At 47.9% G+C, this 15242-nt stretch overlaps 1 protein-coding gene across 3 annotated transcripts in view; it reads right to left on the reverse strand.

Annotated features, from left to right (window-relative positions):
• LOC141050268 (sulfotransferase 2B1-like) overlaps nt 1–15242 on the reverse strand; it is a 294093-nt gene that overhangs the window by 183786 nt on the left and 95065 nt on the right. The window lies entirely within an intron of this gene.

Consider the following 15242-nt stretch of genomic DNA (forward strand, 5'->3'; position numbering starts at 1 on the left):
CAGAGCGAGTCTGAGCAGTAAGTCTGGCTTGCCGTGTTTGCTGAGCAACACCTGGAGCGGTTGAGGAAGAATGGGAGACCGCAGGATGTCTGGCTCTGGACTCCTGCTGTGCAGTGCCAGGAATCTGACGCCTAACAAATACATTGTTTGAAAGAACTAGCAATGTTAAACTGAAACTGCTTACAAGTGATAAATGCATTTTAACTGTATACGTTGATGCAGATTGGGCTGGAGGTCCAACTGACAGAAGATCTACCAGCGGCTATCTTTTCCTTCTCTCAGGCGGACCAATTAGTTGGACTAGTAAGAAACAATCAATAGTAACGCTGTCATCAACCGAAGCAGAATATGTTGCAGCAGCACATGCAAGTCAAGACGTTCTATGGTTAAGGCAATTGCTAACAGACCTAGGACAACCACAGTTGGAACCAACAAAAATAAATGAGGACAATCAAGGATGTCTTGTTCTTGCTCACATGGAAAGAGTCAACCCAAGAACCAAGCACATTCATGTGAAGTATCATTTCTTGAGGGATCATCAGGAGCAAGGAATCCTGAAATTAGAATATTGTCCAACTGAAGATATGACAGCAGACATTTTCACAAAGGCATTGAATGATGAAAAACATCAAAGACTAAAGAAGAAAATAGGTTTAGGTAATGGTAAAATAGGTAATAGTCCTTACTGTTGAGAAAGGGTGTTGGTATATGCAACAGTTGTGGAGTACTTCTTCATGTAAAGGAGGACTTTATGCTGATATGACCATAGATGGCGATGTTGTGTAAAGAGTCTTTGCTTAATGTGTTGTAAGAGAAAAGGTCTCTCTTGTTTAGTTTCAGTTTTGATTTCTCTACTTCCTGATGATGCAGCATTGCATGACTGTGTATTTTTCCTTTACCTCATGCTCTGTGAAGTAAAAGCTTGTTATCCCATGTAATCTGCTTTGTGAAGTTTACTACTGCAACTGTTGGTATCCAGGAGCTATACAACACACTGTGCAACAAAGAGCACAGGGCGCCAGTGGCGAATTTGCCAATCCTAGTGTTCTGTGGCAAATGCCATGCATCCTGCATGGTGTTGGGCTGTTAGCACCACCCCCATCTGTGGACATCGGGCACTCAGACCATCCTCATGGAGTCGGTTTCTAACGTTTGTGCAGACACATGCACATTTGTGGCCTGCTGGAGGTCATTTGGCAGTGCTCCTCCTGTTCCTCCTTGCACAAAGACTGAGGTAGTGATCCTGCTGCTGGGTTGTTGCCCTCCTACGGCCCCTCCACATCTCCTGGTGTACTGGCCTGCAACCTGGTAGCACCTCCAGCCTCTGGACACTACGCTAACAGATAAAGCAAACCTTTTTGCCACAGCTCGCATTGATGTGCCATCCTGGATGAACTGCACTACCTGAGCCACTTGTGTGGGTTGTAGAGTCCATCTTATGCTGCCACAAGTGTGAAAGCACAACCAACATTCAAAAGTGACCAAAACATCAGCCAGAAAGCATTGGTACTGAGATGTGGTCTGTGGTCCCCACCTGCAGAACCACTCCTTTATTGAGGGTGTCTTAATAATAACCAAAAATTTCCATCTGTTGTCTAATCCATTTGCACAACAGCATGTGAAATTGATTTCAATCAGTGTTGCTTCCTAAGTGGACAGTTTGATTTCACAGAAGTTTGATTTACTTGGACTTTTATTGTGCTGTTTAATTGTTTATTTTTTAAGCAGTGTATACAGGGTGGACCATGTATATGGATTCACCTAAATAAAATGTGAATGGTTGGTGATATCAATTTCCTGTTTGTGGCACATTAGTTTATGGGAGGGTGGAAAAATTTCAAGATGGATGGTGACCTTGGCAGCCATTTTGAAGTCAGCCAATTGTTAGGCGTCAAGTTTCCCCCACCGCACAGGGGGAATCTTAAGCCATGACCTATGTGGTCTCCCATTCTTTTGCAGCCACAGAGGCTCCTGCTCAGCAGAGATATCGATCCCAGCATCTTGCCCAGGCTAATGGTAGGCTTCTGGTTGCTTCTCCTGGCTCAGCTATAGCACCATGCCTGAGTCAGCAGTGAGCAGACACTCCTGGGACTAAGTCCTGCTTTTCTCCTTGTGAGCATGCCCATGAGATGACGGCTCATTGGTGGCCGGAGGTCACATGTTCAGTTCCTGTTGCAGCTCGGATTGGACGATCAGGAAGTTCCCAGAAAGCTGTGCCTATAAAAGGATCGCATGACCGCACAGCCGTGCGCTAGTATATTCTGAAATTTGTAGCGTATGAATGATGATGGATGCTTGTGAAATGCTGACTGACTCATTATGAAACCCCTTCCCTCTGATATGCATGTTAGTAGGGTTTAAAGTTCCAAGTCAGCGCCAAGTAGTGACACTGCCTAGCACCGCAGTGCTCCAGGCTCCTATCGCATGTTAGCGCCAGTGCGCGCCACGCTACGTTAGGTACTACGGTACTGCACGCTCAGCAACTACAGTCAGAGCAGTGCCGTGCGCCATTAGTGCGCTTTCCAGATCAAAGCCTAGACTGGTTAGTGGCGCATGCCAGAGCTGTGCTGTATGTACTTCGTGCGGGAAGGTCCCAGAAGGCTGCGCCTATAAAAGAATCGCATGACCATGCGCTAGTACAGTCTGAAATTTGTAGTGTATGTGTGATGATTAGTGTTGAGCATTCCGATATTGCAAATATCAGATATCTGCCGATATTCGCTGTATTGGAATTCCGATACTGAGTACCGATATTTTTTCAATATCGGATACCGGAATCGGAAGTCCCCATAATGCAATGAGCCACTGTTGTGGTTGTTATTGGCTGCTGAAATGATGTCATCATGATGCGCGGTCTGTGCGCATCATGATGCGCGGTCTGTGTCGACTGCCGGGGGTCTGTATGGGCCTGCCGGGGGTCTGTGCCAACTGCTGGGGGTCTGTACGGGCCTGCTGGGGGCCTGTGCCGGCTGTCGGGGGTCTGTACATGCCTGCCGGGGGCCTGTGCCGTCTGCCGGGGGCCTGTGCCGGCTGCCGGGGGTTTGTACGGGCCTGCCGGGGGCCTGTGCTGGCTGCCGGGGGTCTGTTCGGGCCTGCCGGGGGCCTGTGCCAGCTGCCGGGGGTCTTTAAGGGCCTGCCGGGGGCCTGTGCCGGCTGCCGGGGGTCTGTATGTATACATACATACTACATATATACTACATACTGTAGTACAGACTCCCGGCAGCTGTCACAGACTCCCGGCAGGCCCATACAGACCCCCGGCAGCTGGCACATGCCCCCGGCAGGCCCGTACAGACCCCCAGCAGCCAGCACAGGCCCCCGGCATACCCGTACAGACCCCCGACAGCCGGCACATGCCCCCGGCAGGCCCGTACAGACCCCCGGCAGCCAGCACAGGCCCCCGGCAGGCCAGTACAGACCCCTGGCAGGCCTGTACAGACTCCCAGCAGGCCCGCACAGACCCTGCCCGCTCACACAGACACGCACCGTGTTCACCCATGCACCGCCCACCCGAACCCAGGAGAGAGAAATTCATATCTGGTGTCGTATGATCCGTTGTTACCTTTTCGCCTTCCTATATCTGTGCTTTGTTTTGCCCTGTTCACATTATAGTATTGTCCTGTGTGTTTGCGGCGCGGTGTGGTTTGAGTTCTCCCTGTCTGTCATTACTGTGTGGGTTTTGGTGGTTTGACAACTCACTGGGTGGAGGGTGGAGGGTTCAGCTTAGGGCTGAGCAGGAGATAAGGAGAGGCTGGAGGCTCAGGCATTTGCACCTTTAGCAAAAACCCTGGGTTGAGGGTCAGACGGGTTTTCCCTAGTTTGAGGGACTCCGCAGGGGCCCGGGTTTTGTCAGCCTCCTTCGACCTAAGCCTCGCATAACATTATAATCGGCCAAACATTTTTCCATGGATTCCATGACTTCCATAAACCGCCAGTTGGCGGCGCTGTCCGTACAGGTCACCGAGTTGAAGGAGGCAGTTCAGCAGCAGGGCCTGGTGGTAGCTAATGTACAAGCGGCTTCTGCTGGTGCAGGTGCCGAGCCTAAGATTCCGCTGCCTGAACGATTTTCTGGGGAACGCAGCAAATTTGTTTTCTTTCGGGAGGCCTGCAAGTTATACTTTCGCATGCGCCCGGTCTCCTCAGGTAATGAGGCTCAGCGGGTGGGTCTGGTGTTATCATTACTGAGTGGGGACCCCCAAGCATGGGCGTTTTCCTTACCAGCCGACTCTGCTACGTTTCATTCGGTTGAGAATGTTTTTTCAGCACTCGGGCTCATTTATGATGACTCCGACAGATTGGCTTTAGCAGAATCTAAAATCCGCGCCCTCCGTCAGGGGGAACGTATGGCGGAAGACTATTGTTCAGAATTTCGCCGTTGGGCAGTAGACACACAGTGGAACGACCCAGCGCTGCGGAGTCAGTTTATTCATGGGGTCTCAGAAAGAGTTAAACAGGCCCTCCTGATGTATGAGACTCCTGCATCGTTAGAATCTGCCATGAGTTTGGTTATTCGTATTGATCGCCGTTTGCGTCAAGGGGCGCAGGAGACGCTGCCTCTGGGGGAAAGCAGGGGTGCCAGTGTGGTTGCTGCAGATGAGCCCACGGAACCTATGCAAATCGCTGGGGTATCACATGTGCAGCGTCGCGTTCCTAGGTTCAGGAAGCATGGAGCATGTTTTTACTGTGGTAAAAGAGATCATTATGTAAATGCTTGTCCTGTGCTACCAAAGAAAGTCGCAACGGCGGAAAATTGGTAAGCTCAGAGGGTATGGAGGAGGCCCAACTGAGCGTATGCATATCCTCCATGATGGTATCTCAATGTATGCTCCCTGCCAGGGTTATTATTGCGGGCAGAGAGCTACCAATATCAGTGTTTGTGGATAGCGGTTCAGCCACCAATCTCATGGATGAGGAGTTTGCACGCATGGCAGGTTTCAAGATCGAAAAACTCCCTCATCCTATTCGCGTAGTTACCATTAATGCCACTCCCCTCCCACAGGGGGAGATTACTGAGTTTGTAACTGAGGTTAAACTCCACATTGGGGTCCTACATTCTGAGTGGGTTACATGTAAGGTACTCAATAATCTCCCAGCACAAATAGTCCTGGGTTTCCCATGGTTGTCTAAGCACAACCCGGTGATTGACTGGAGAACCCAGGACATAGTCCAGTGGAGCAGTTTCTGCCAGGGAAATTGCTTGGCCACATGTGTGTCCGCCGTGAAGCCCAGCCTTCCGGAGGCATTGCTGGATTTTGCGGACGTATTCTCTGAGAGGGGTTGCTCAGAACTACCTCCACATCGAGCCTATGTCTGTCAAATTAGGTTAAAACCCGGGGCTAAATTGCCAAAGGCGAGGATGTTTAGTATTTCTGGTCCGGAGAGACAAGCTCTTAAGGACTACATTAAGGAGAGTTTAAGTAAAGGGCACATCCGGCCTTCATCCTCACCTGTAGCAGCGGGGTTTTTCCTCATTAAGAAAAAAGATGGGGGGTTACGCCCGTGTCTGGATTTCCGGGAGTTAAACCAGATTACGGTCCGTGATCCCTACCCGATGCCTCTGATCCCTGATTTGTTCAACCAGGTGGCTGGTGCGAAGTGGTTTTCCAAACTTGACCTCAGGGGGGCGTATAACCTCATAAGGGTCCGTCAGGGGGATGAGTGGAAGACGGCATTTAATACCCCTGAGGGTCATTTTGAAAGCCTAGTTATGCCATTTGGGTTGACAACCGCGCCTGCTGTGTTCCAACATTTCATAAATGATGTATTTGCTCATGTGCTGGGGAAATTTGTGATTGTGTACCTGGATGATATCCTTATTTATTCGAGCGACCAGGACACTCATTTAGAGCATGTCAGGCAGGTGTTTCAGCTGCTCCGTGAGAATAAGCTCTATGCTAAGCTTGAAAAATGCGTGTTTTTTGTTCAAGAGTTACCTGTTTTGGGATATATTGTGTCCGCCGCAGGGTTTAAAATGGATGCCGCGAAGGTGCAAGCGGTGCTGCGATGGGAACGGCCTGGTAATCTAAAAGCGCTCCAGCGGTTCCTTGGGTTTGCCAACTATTATAGGAAGTTTATTAACAATTTCTCTACTATAGCCAAACCGCTCACGGACATTACGAAAAAAGGTACCAATCTCGCTATCTGGTCTGAGGATGCGGTACGTGCATTTGAGCTTCTGAAGAACCGCTTTGCTTCAGCCCCCATTCTGGTGCAACCGGACGTATCTAAACCTTTTACGGTGGAGGTCGATGCGTCTGAGGTGGGAGTGGGGGCAGTACTGTCACAGGGCTCGTCCTTGAGCAATTTGCGTCCATGCGCCTACTTCTCCAAGAAGCTGTCGCCGGCCGAACGGAATTACGACATCGGCAACAGGGAGTTGTTGGCCATCAAATTGGCTTTTGAGGAATGGCGACACTTCTTGGAGGGGGCGGCCCACCAGGTCACAGTCATCACCGACCATAAAAACCTGCTCTATCTGGAGTCGGCCAAGCGTCTGTCTCCCAGGCAGGCTCGCTGGGCATTGTTTTTTACACGTTTTAACTTTCTGGTGACTTACCGTCCTGGGGCGAAAAACACCAAGGCGGATGCCTTGTCCAGGTGTTTTCCGGGGGGAGAACCTCGGGAAGACCCGGTACCCATCCTCCAGGAAGGTGTAGTGGTTTCGGCTCTCACGACTGAGGTAGAGGCGGAGATTGCCGAGGCCCAGGAGGAGGTACCACCAGGACTTCCCGCTAATAAGTCGTTGGTACCCCTTCATCTTCGTCTTAAAGTGTTGGGGGAACACCACAACTCGGTCCTGGCCGGTCATCCAGGGGTTAGGGGCACCTTGGAACTGGTATCACGCCGCTTCTGGTGGCCAAAAATCCGGCAGGATGTGGTTTCCTACGTGACAGCTTGCATCACGTGCGCCAGGGCCAAGTCGCCCAGAACCCGTCCTGCTGGCACTCTACAGCCTCTGGGGATACCTAGTAGGCCATGGACAGAAATCTCCATGGACTTTATCACAGACTTGCCTGCCTCGGCGGGGAACACGGTCATCCTGGTGGTGGTTGATCGATTTTCGAAGATGGCACATTTTGTGTCATTGCCTTCCTTGCCCAACGCGAAGACGTTGGCTCAGGTCTTTGTGCAGGAGGTGGTCAGACTGCACGGAGTTCCGTCGGACATAGTGTCTGATAGGGGTACCCAGTTTGTGGCGAAGTTTTGGAAAGCTTTTTGCTCACGATTGGGGATCAAGTTGTCTCATTCGTCGGCGTTTCATCCGCAGTCAAATGGTCAAACTGAGCGCATGAACCAAAATCTGGAGCAGTATTTGCGATGTTTTGTGTCTGACAACCAAGAGGAGTGGTCGACGTTCCTTCCCTTGGCCGAGTTCGCATTAAATAATCACCGCCAAGAATCATCGGGAGAGTCTCCGTTCTTTTGTATTTATGGGCACCATCATCAATTTTGTACCTTGCGTCAGGGGGGCTCTGGGGGCGTCCCAGAGGAGGACCGGTTAGGAGTTCAACTATCATCGGTCTGGAGGAGTGTGAAACAGCGATTGCTGAGCATGAGTGCAAGATACAAACGTGTGGCTGACTCTAGACGCGTGCCAGGTCCGGACCTGTGTGTGGGTGATTGGGTGTGGTTAGCTACTAAAAACATAAAACTCAAAATTCCATCATTGAAATTGGTTCCAAGGTTTATTGGCCCTTTTAAGATTGCTGCCATCATAAACCCGGTTGCTTATCGGTTGGAACTTCATGCGGTATACAAGATACACGTGTTTCACAGGTCTTTATTGAAAAAGGTGGTAGGCTCTGTGGACACGACGCCAATGCCACCTCCAGTCATGGTGGATGGCGATTTAGAGTTTGAAGTCTCCAAGGTGGTGGACTCTCGAGTACTGCGCCGTACTCTTTAGTATTTGGTGCACTGGCGGGGGTATGGTCCGGAGGAGAGGTCTTGGGTACCAGCCTCGGACATACATGCGGATCGGCTGGTCAGTTCCTTTCACCGCCGTCATCCGGACAAGCCGGGTCCTATGAGTCTTGAGGGCCCTGGAGTCCCTCGCAGAAGATGGGGTACTGTCATGTCGGACGCTGTTCACACCACAGCGTCCGGCAGGCAGCGGTAGTTCCATCTCCGTCTACTATAGCCTCAGTGGCGCCGGCTTGATTTTACTCAGGTTATCTGGGGTTAATCTAGCTGGAAATCAGGTGGGATGTTTGGTCACGCCCACGGTCTTTAAATAGTCGTGCTGGCCTGTGGGCGTCGCCGATTATAGCTTGTGTTTTGTGCCAAGTGGTTCCGGTCTGGAGTGGAGGTGTTGGAGAGAGAAATTCATAGCTGGTGTCGTATGATCCTTTGTTACCTTTTCGTCTTCCTATGTTTGTGCTTTGTTTTGCCCTGTTCACATTATAGTATTGTCCTGTGTGGTTGCGGCGCGGTGTGGTTTGAGTTCTCCCTGTCTGTCATTACTGTGTGGGTTTTGGTGGTTTGACAACTCACTGGGTGGAGGGTGGAGGGTTCAGCTTAGGGCTGAGCAGGAGATAAGGAGAGGCTGGAGGCTCAGGCATTTGCACCTTTAGCAAAAACCCTGGGTTGAGGGTCAGACAGGGTTTTCCCTAGTTTGAGGGACTCCGCAGGGGCTCGGGTTTTGTCAGCCTCCTTCGACCTAAGCCTCGCATAACACATGCTTGGTTTTAAGGTAACGTTATTCTTTCATGAGTTATTTACAAGTTCCTCTTTGTTTATAGACATTGACATGTCGCAGAGGTTAACACGTGAGGAGCGGATAGAAATTGTGTTGATGTCTGGTAAATGAAGTACCCGGGTCATTGCAGCAGCTTTCAATTCAAGACGCCCTACACAAGAACACTGTCACCATTCCCATTGTATTTAGGTGTATCCATATAAATGGCCCACCCAAAAAAGTTTGCCTCATGACTGAACATAATGTTCTGTGTAAACTGAGGGTCCTGTTCCAATTTTAGTTTTGCCCATTCTGCAAATTCAGCGCGCCGATCTGGCTTCAGCCAAACATCGCTTCAGCGGATATTAGCTACTCACAAATGGCACCCTTACAAAATCCAGCTGCTGCAGCATCTCAACGGGGATGAACCAGAACGACGCGCTGAAAAAGGTTTGCCACTTGAACTTAAACGTTGCACTTATGGGCTAAATAAACAGCTCTCACTTAACCCTGAAAAACCGGTGTGCTGTTCCTGCTATTTTGATTATATATATATATATATATATGTATATATAGTGTGTGTGTGTGTGTGTATATATATATATATATATATATATATATATATACAGGTGCTTCTCACTAAATTAGAATATCATCTAAAAGTTAATTTATTTCAGTTCTTCAATACATAAAGTGAATCTTATATATTCTTTAGAGTCATTACGCACAGGGTGATCTATTTCATGTGTTTATTTCTGTTAATACTAATGATTATGGCTTACAGCCAAACGTCATTATCTCAATAAATTACAATAATTAACATACACCTGCATAGGCTTTCTAAGCATTTATAAAGGTCCCTTAGTCTGTTTCAGTAGCTCCACAATCATGGGGAAGACTGCTAACTTGACAGATGTCCAGAAGGCAGTCACTGACGCTCCACAAGGAGGGGAAGCCACAAAGGATCATTGCAAAAGAAGCTGGCTGTTCACAGAGTGCTGTATCCAAGCAGATTAATGGAAAGTAGAGTGGAAGGAAAAAGTGTGGTAGAAAAAGGTGCACAAGCAACCGGGATAACCGCAGCCTTGAAAGGATTGTTGAGAAAAGGCCATTCAAAAATTTGGGGGAGGTTCACAAGGAGTTGACTGCTGCTGGAGTCATTGCTTCAAGAGCCACCACACACAGACGTATCCAGGATATGGGCGATAAGTGTTGCATTCCTTGTGTCAGGCCATTCATGACCAATAGACAATGGCAGAAGCATCTTACCTGGGCCAAGGAGAAAAAGAATCGGACTGTTGTCAGTGGTGCAAGGTGTTTTCAGATGAAAATAGATTTTGCATTTCATTTGGTATTCAAGGTCGCAGAGTCTGGAGGAAAAGTGGAGAGGTCACAATCCAAGCTGCCTGAGGTCTAGTGTGAAGTTTCCACAATCAGAGATGGTTTGGGGAGCCATGTCATCTGCTGGTGTAGGTCCACTGTGTTTTATGAAGACCAAAGTCAGCGCAGCTGTCTAACATGAAATTTTAGAGCACTTCATGCTTCCCTCTACCGACAAGCTTTTTGGAGATGGAAATGTCATTCTCCAGCAGGACTTGACCCCTGTCCACACTGCCAAAAGTACAAATAACTGGTTTACAAACAACAATATCACTGTGCTTGATTGGCAGCAAACTCGCCTGACCTTAACCCCATAAAGAATCTATGGAGTATTGTCAAAAGGAAGATGAGAGACACCAGACCCAACAATGCAGACGAGCTGAAGGCTGCTATCAAAGCAACCTGGGCTTCTAGAACCCCTCAGCAGTGCCACAGGCTGATTGCCTCCATGCCACGCCGCATTGATGCAGTAATTGATGCAAAAAGAGCCCCGACCAAGTGTTGAGTGAATTTAATGAGCATACATTTCGGTAGGCCAACATTTTTTGGATTTTAAAATTATTTTTAAAGCTGGTGTTATAAAGTATTCTAATTTACTGAGATAATGACTTTTGAGTTTTCATTGGCTATAAGCCTTAATCAGAAGAAGGAGAGTGGAGGGCACCATCAGCCAAGATTGGCGTATGGGATCCATCTTGAGTATGTCTATAATGACTACACAAGAAAAGGAGAAGAAACCTACTATGGACCAGGGACCACCAAAAAACAATTAAAAGGTAACAAATTTTATTAGAGTCCAAAACACACCAAAAATTAAAACCATCTTTCCACCATGGCTTTTAGCGAATGATTGTCTGTGTTGGTCTCAACTTGAGGTCGTAGGTATTATTCTTTGTTGCTGCATCTCCAGCCACTATAGGTCATAAGATATTGGTTATTTTACCTAGGCACGCTATTTAATGTGTTGGACTTCCATCTTGCGTGACCTCATTTAGGTTGTAACCTTGGGTTTCTCCACTGGGGAAAGCTATTTACCACATGTGGGCCGCAGGAATGTTTTTATATACATCCTGTTAGTGCTACATACAACATATTGTCTATGATACTTACCCTTATAATATGCCTTATGATATTTTGTGCTCATATACATGTGTTGGAGTTCCTCCTTATGTGACCTCACTAAGGTGATAACCTTGTGTTTTTCCAGCTCGGCAAGCTATTTGCCACAGGTAAGCCGTGAGAATGTTCTCGTATATATATAGATATATATTATATATCTTGCTAGTGCTATATACAGCACCCTGTCTATGATACTTACCCTTATAACATGCCTTATGATACTTTGTCCTTATACTGTGGTGTGGGAATATGAATATAAGGGGAGTATACATATTTTTGTATACCTTTTCGAGCATTAGGCTGAGTTCCATTGGCTTATTATGCTTTAGATCACTTAGAGTACTAGTACACCAGCCTTGACTCCATTTACACTTTACATTTATTAGAGAATGCTCATTTTTTTGCTTACCTATTGATTAGGTCTCCCCCTTTTCTTCATTCAGGCCTTTCGGAATTTAATGGACATTTGTGCATATGTCTGCCATCCATGATATCTGTTCATTCCTTAGGCATTGTGGGACATTGTTTTTGCAATGATTTTCCAATCTTGCTGTAGAATATTTCTGTATATTATCTTTGAGCATCACAGCCCTATTAACAGATTTAATCTTGGCATATATTTTTATTGCATTTGACAAGGGTATATCACTCCTCTCATGTCCAGAGTTTGCTTTGACTAAGCGTTATTAATATTTCATCTGTGGTAGCGGGTGCATTGGTGTCCGGGGGGGGTCACCCGAATAGGGGGTACCTGTTATTGTTTTTAAATGGTATTAATTTTTGGTGTGTTTTGGACTCTAATAAAAATTTTTACCTTTAGATAGTTTTTTGGTGGTCCCTGGCCCATAGTATGTTTCTTTTCCTTTTCTTGTCTGTAAGCCATAATCATCAACATTAAAATAAATATAATAATAATAATATTTATTTATATAGCGCCAACATATTCCGCAGCGCTTTACAGTCTAACAGTTTCAAAACACAAGTCATAAGTAACAACACTAACAATACAATAATTAAAGCAAAATAAGACGAAATAAGACGACCCTGCTCGTGAGAGCTTACAATCTACAATGAGGTGAGGGAGATACAGAGTACAGGTGTGTATTTACAATGGTGTATTTACAATGAAGGTCCAGCCATCTTGCAGGAGTGAAGGATGGATGGAGATAGTGAATGGGCTACGCACGCACACTTACACAGAGAATGACTTTGATTAGTGAATGTGATAGGCCGCTCTGAACAGGTGTGTTTTGAGGGAGCGCCTAAAACTATGCAAATTGTGGATAGTCCTGATTTCTTGGGGTAGAGCATTCCAGAGGATAGGAGCAGCACGGGAGAAGTCTTGGAGTCGGGAGTGGGAGGTACGGATTAGTGCAGAGGTTAGTCGAAAGTCGTTTGCAGAGCGCAGCGATCGGCTAGGCCGATAGACAGAAATGAGAGAAGAGATGTAAGGGGGTGCCGCACTGTGGAGAGCTTTGTGGGTGAGAACAAGTACTTTGAATTGGATCCTATAATGAATGGGCAGCCAATGTAAGGACTGGCGAAGAGCGGACGCGTCCGAGTACCGATTACCCAGATGGACGATCCTGGCTGCTGCATTGAGTATGGACTGGAGAGGGGATAGTCGAGTGACGGGGAGGCCAATTAATAGAGCGTTGCAGTAATCCAGGCGAGAGTGGATCAATGCAACAGTGAGGGTTTTTGTTGTTTCCATAGTGAGAAAAGGGCGGATTCTAGTGATGTTCTGTAGGTGTAAGCGGCAAGAGCAGGCAAGGGATTGTATATGGGATGTAAAGGAGAGATTGGTGTCAAACATAACACCCAGACAGCGCACCTGCTGCCGGGGCGTTATTGTGGTACCACCCACGGAGAAGGAAATGTCAGATTTAGGGAGGTTAGTAGACGGCGGGAGCAGAAGAAGTTCAGTTTTGGAGAGGTTGAGTTTCAGATAGAGAGCGGACATGATATTGGAGACTGCGGACAGACAGTCACTGGCGTTCTGTAGTACAGCGGGGGTAAGGTCGGGGGAAGACGTGTATAGTTGTGTGTCATCAGCATAAAGATGGTACTGAGAGCCAAATCTGCTGATGGTCTGTCCAATTGGGGCCGTGTAGAGAGAGAAAAGAAGGGGGCCAAGGACTGAGCCCTGAGGTACCCCGACAGCAAGAGGAAGAGGAGATGACGTGGAGCCAGAGAACAAAACACTGAAGGAGCGGTCAGAGAGATAGGAAGAGAACCAGGAGAGTGCAGTGTCCTTAATGCCTAGTGACTGGAGCCTAGAGAGTAGGAGATGGTGGTCAACAGTATTGAAAGCTGCAGATAGGTCAAGAAGAATGAGCAGAGAGTGGTCACCGTTACGCTTTGCTGTCAGAAGGTCATTGGTCACTTTGATGAGTGCAGTTTCAGTCGAATGTAGGGGGCGGAAGCCGGACTGTGAAGGGTCTAGAAGGGAGTGAATGGAGAGGTAACGGGTAAGGCGGGAGTAAACTAGGCGTTCCAAAAGTTTAGAGATGAAGGGGAGATTGGAGACTGGTCTGTAGTTGTTTGTGCAGGATGGGTCGAGAGCAGGTTTCTTTAGTAGTGGAGTAACGATGGCGTGTTTGAAGGAGGATGGGAAAATGCCCGAGGAGAGGGAGAGATTAAAGATTGTAGTTAGGTGGGTTGTGACGACTGGAGAGAGAGACTGGAGGAGATGTGAGGGAATGGGGTCGGTAGTGCATGTAGTCGGACGAGAAGAAGAGAGGAGTCTGGAGACTTCTTCTTCTGTTATGGGATCAAATGTGGAGAGTGAGCCAGGGGAGATGTAGGAAGGGATGGGAGTCACAGCACTTGGTGGTTGGGAGCAGATTTCTTGACGGATATTATCTATTTTTTCTGTAAAGTGGGAGGCCAGGTCATCAGCACAAATGTCTGTGATAGGGGCTTGTGCTTTTGGCCTGAGGAGGGAGTGAAAAGTGTCAAAAAGTTTCTTGGGGTTGTTGGCTAGTGAGGAGATCAGGGTGGTGAAGTAGGTCTGTTTGGCAAGGTGAAGGGCAGCGTTATAGGTTCTTAACATAAATTTGAAGTGGATGAAGTGTTCTGGTGTGCGGGTTTTTCTCCATAGGCGTTCAGCACTCCTGGAGCATCGCTGGAGAAGTTGAGTTTGCGATGTGAGCCAGGGCTCTTTTACTCTGTGTTTGGAGGTTCTGAGGGTGAGGGGAGCTACTTGGTCAAGGGTGCTTCTAAGAGTGTCATTGTAGTGATGAACAGCCAGATTAGGACAGGAAAGAGAGGAGATTGGGGACAGAGATGAGTGTAGGGAATCTGAAAGTGTCTGAGGGTTAATAGCTTGTAGATTTCTGACTGTGTGGTAGGTAGGAATGAGCTGGGGTGGGCGAGGATTTGTGAGCGTGAAGGAGAGAATGTTGTGGTCAGAGAGTGGAAGCGGTGAGTTGTTTAGGTGGGAGATTGAACAGAGCCAGCAGAAGACCAGATCAAGGGTGTTACCGTCCTTATGTGTCTCAGAGGTTGAAAGCTGTGAGAGGCCTAGAGAGGTGGTTAGTGATAGAAGCTGGGATGCAGATGTGGAATTAGGGCTGTTAATGGGGATGTTGAAGTCTCCCAGGATGAGGGTTGGTAGTTCTGAGGACATGAAGTGTGGCAGCCAGGCTGAAAAGTGGTCAAGGAAGAGGGTGGGTGAGCCTGGGGGCCGGTATATGACCGCTACCCTGAGGGAGTGGGGACGGAAGAGCCTGATGGTGTGGACCTCAAAAGAAGGGAACAAGAGTGATGGGACTGGGGGGATGACCTGGAAAGTGCATTGTGGGGACAGGAGTATGCCAACTCCACCACCAGGTCTGTTTGTGGGTCTCGGGGAGTGAGAGAATTGTAAGCCACCGTAGGAAATGTCAGTGTCAGAATCCTGAATCCAGGTTTCAGTGAGGGCCAACAGATTAAGAGAGTTGTTCAGAAAGTAGTTGTGTAGGAAAGGAAGCTTGTTACAAGCAGACCGTGGATTCCAGAGGGCACAATTAAAAGATTGAGATGAGGGAGTGCAAGTAATGTTAATCAGATTATTGTGGTTTCG

The sequence above is a fragment of the Dendrobates tinctorius genome, unplaced genomic scaffold, assembly GCF_039654945.1.
Source record: "Dendrobates tinctorius isolate UK_male_01 unplaced genomic scaffold, ASM3965494v1 ptg000151l, whole genome shotgun sequence".
NCBI lineage: Eukaryota > Metazoa > Chordata > Amphibia > Anura > Dendrobatidae > Dendrobates > Dendrobates tinctorius.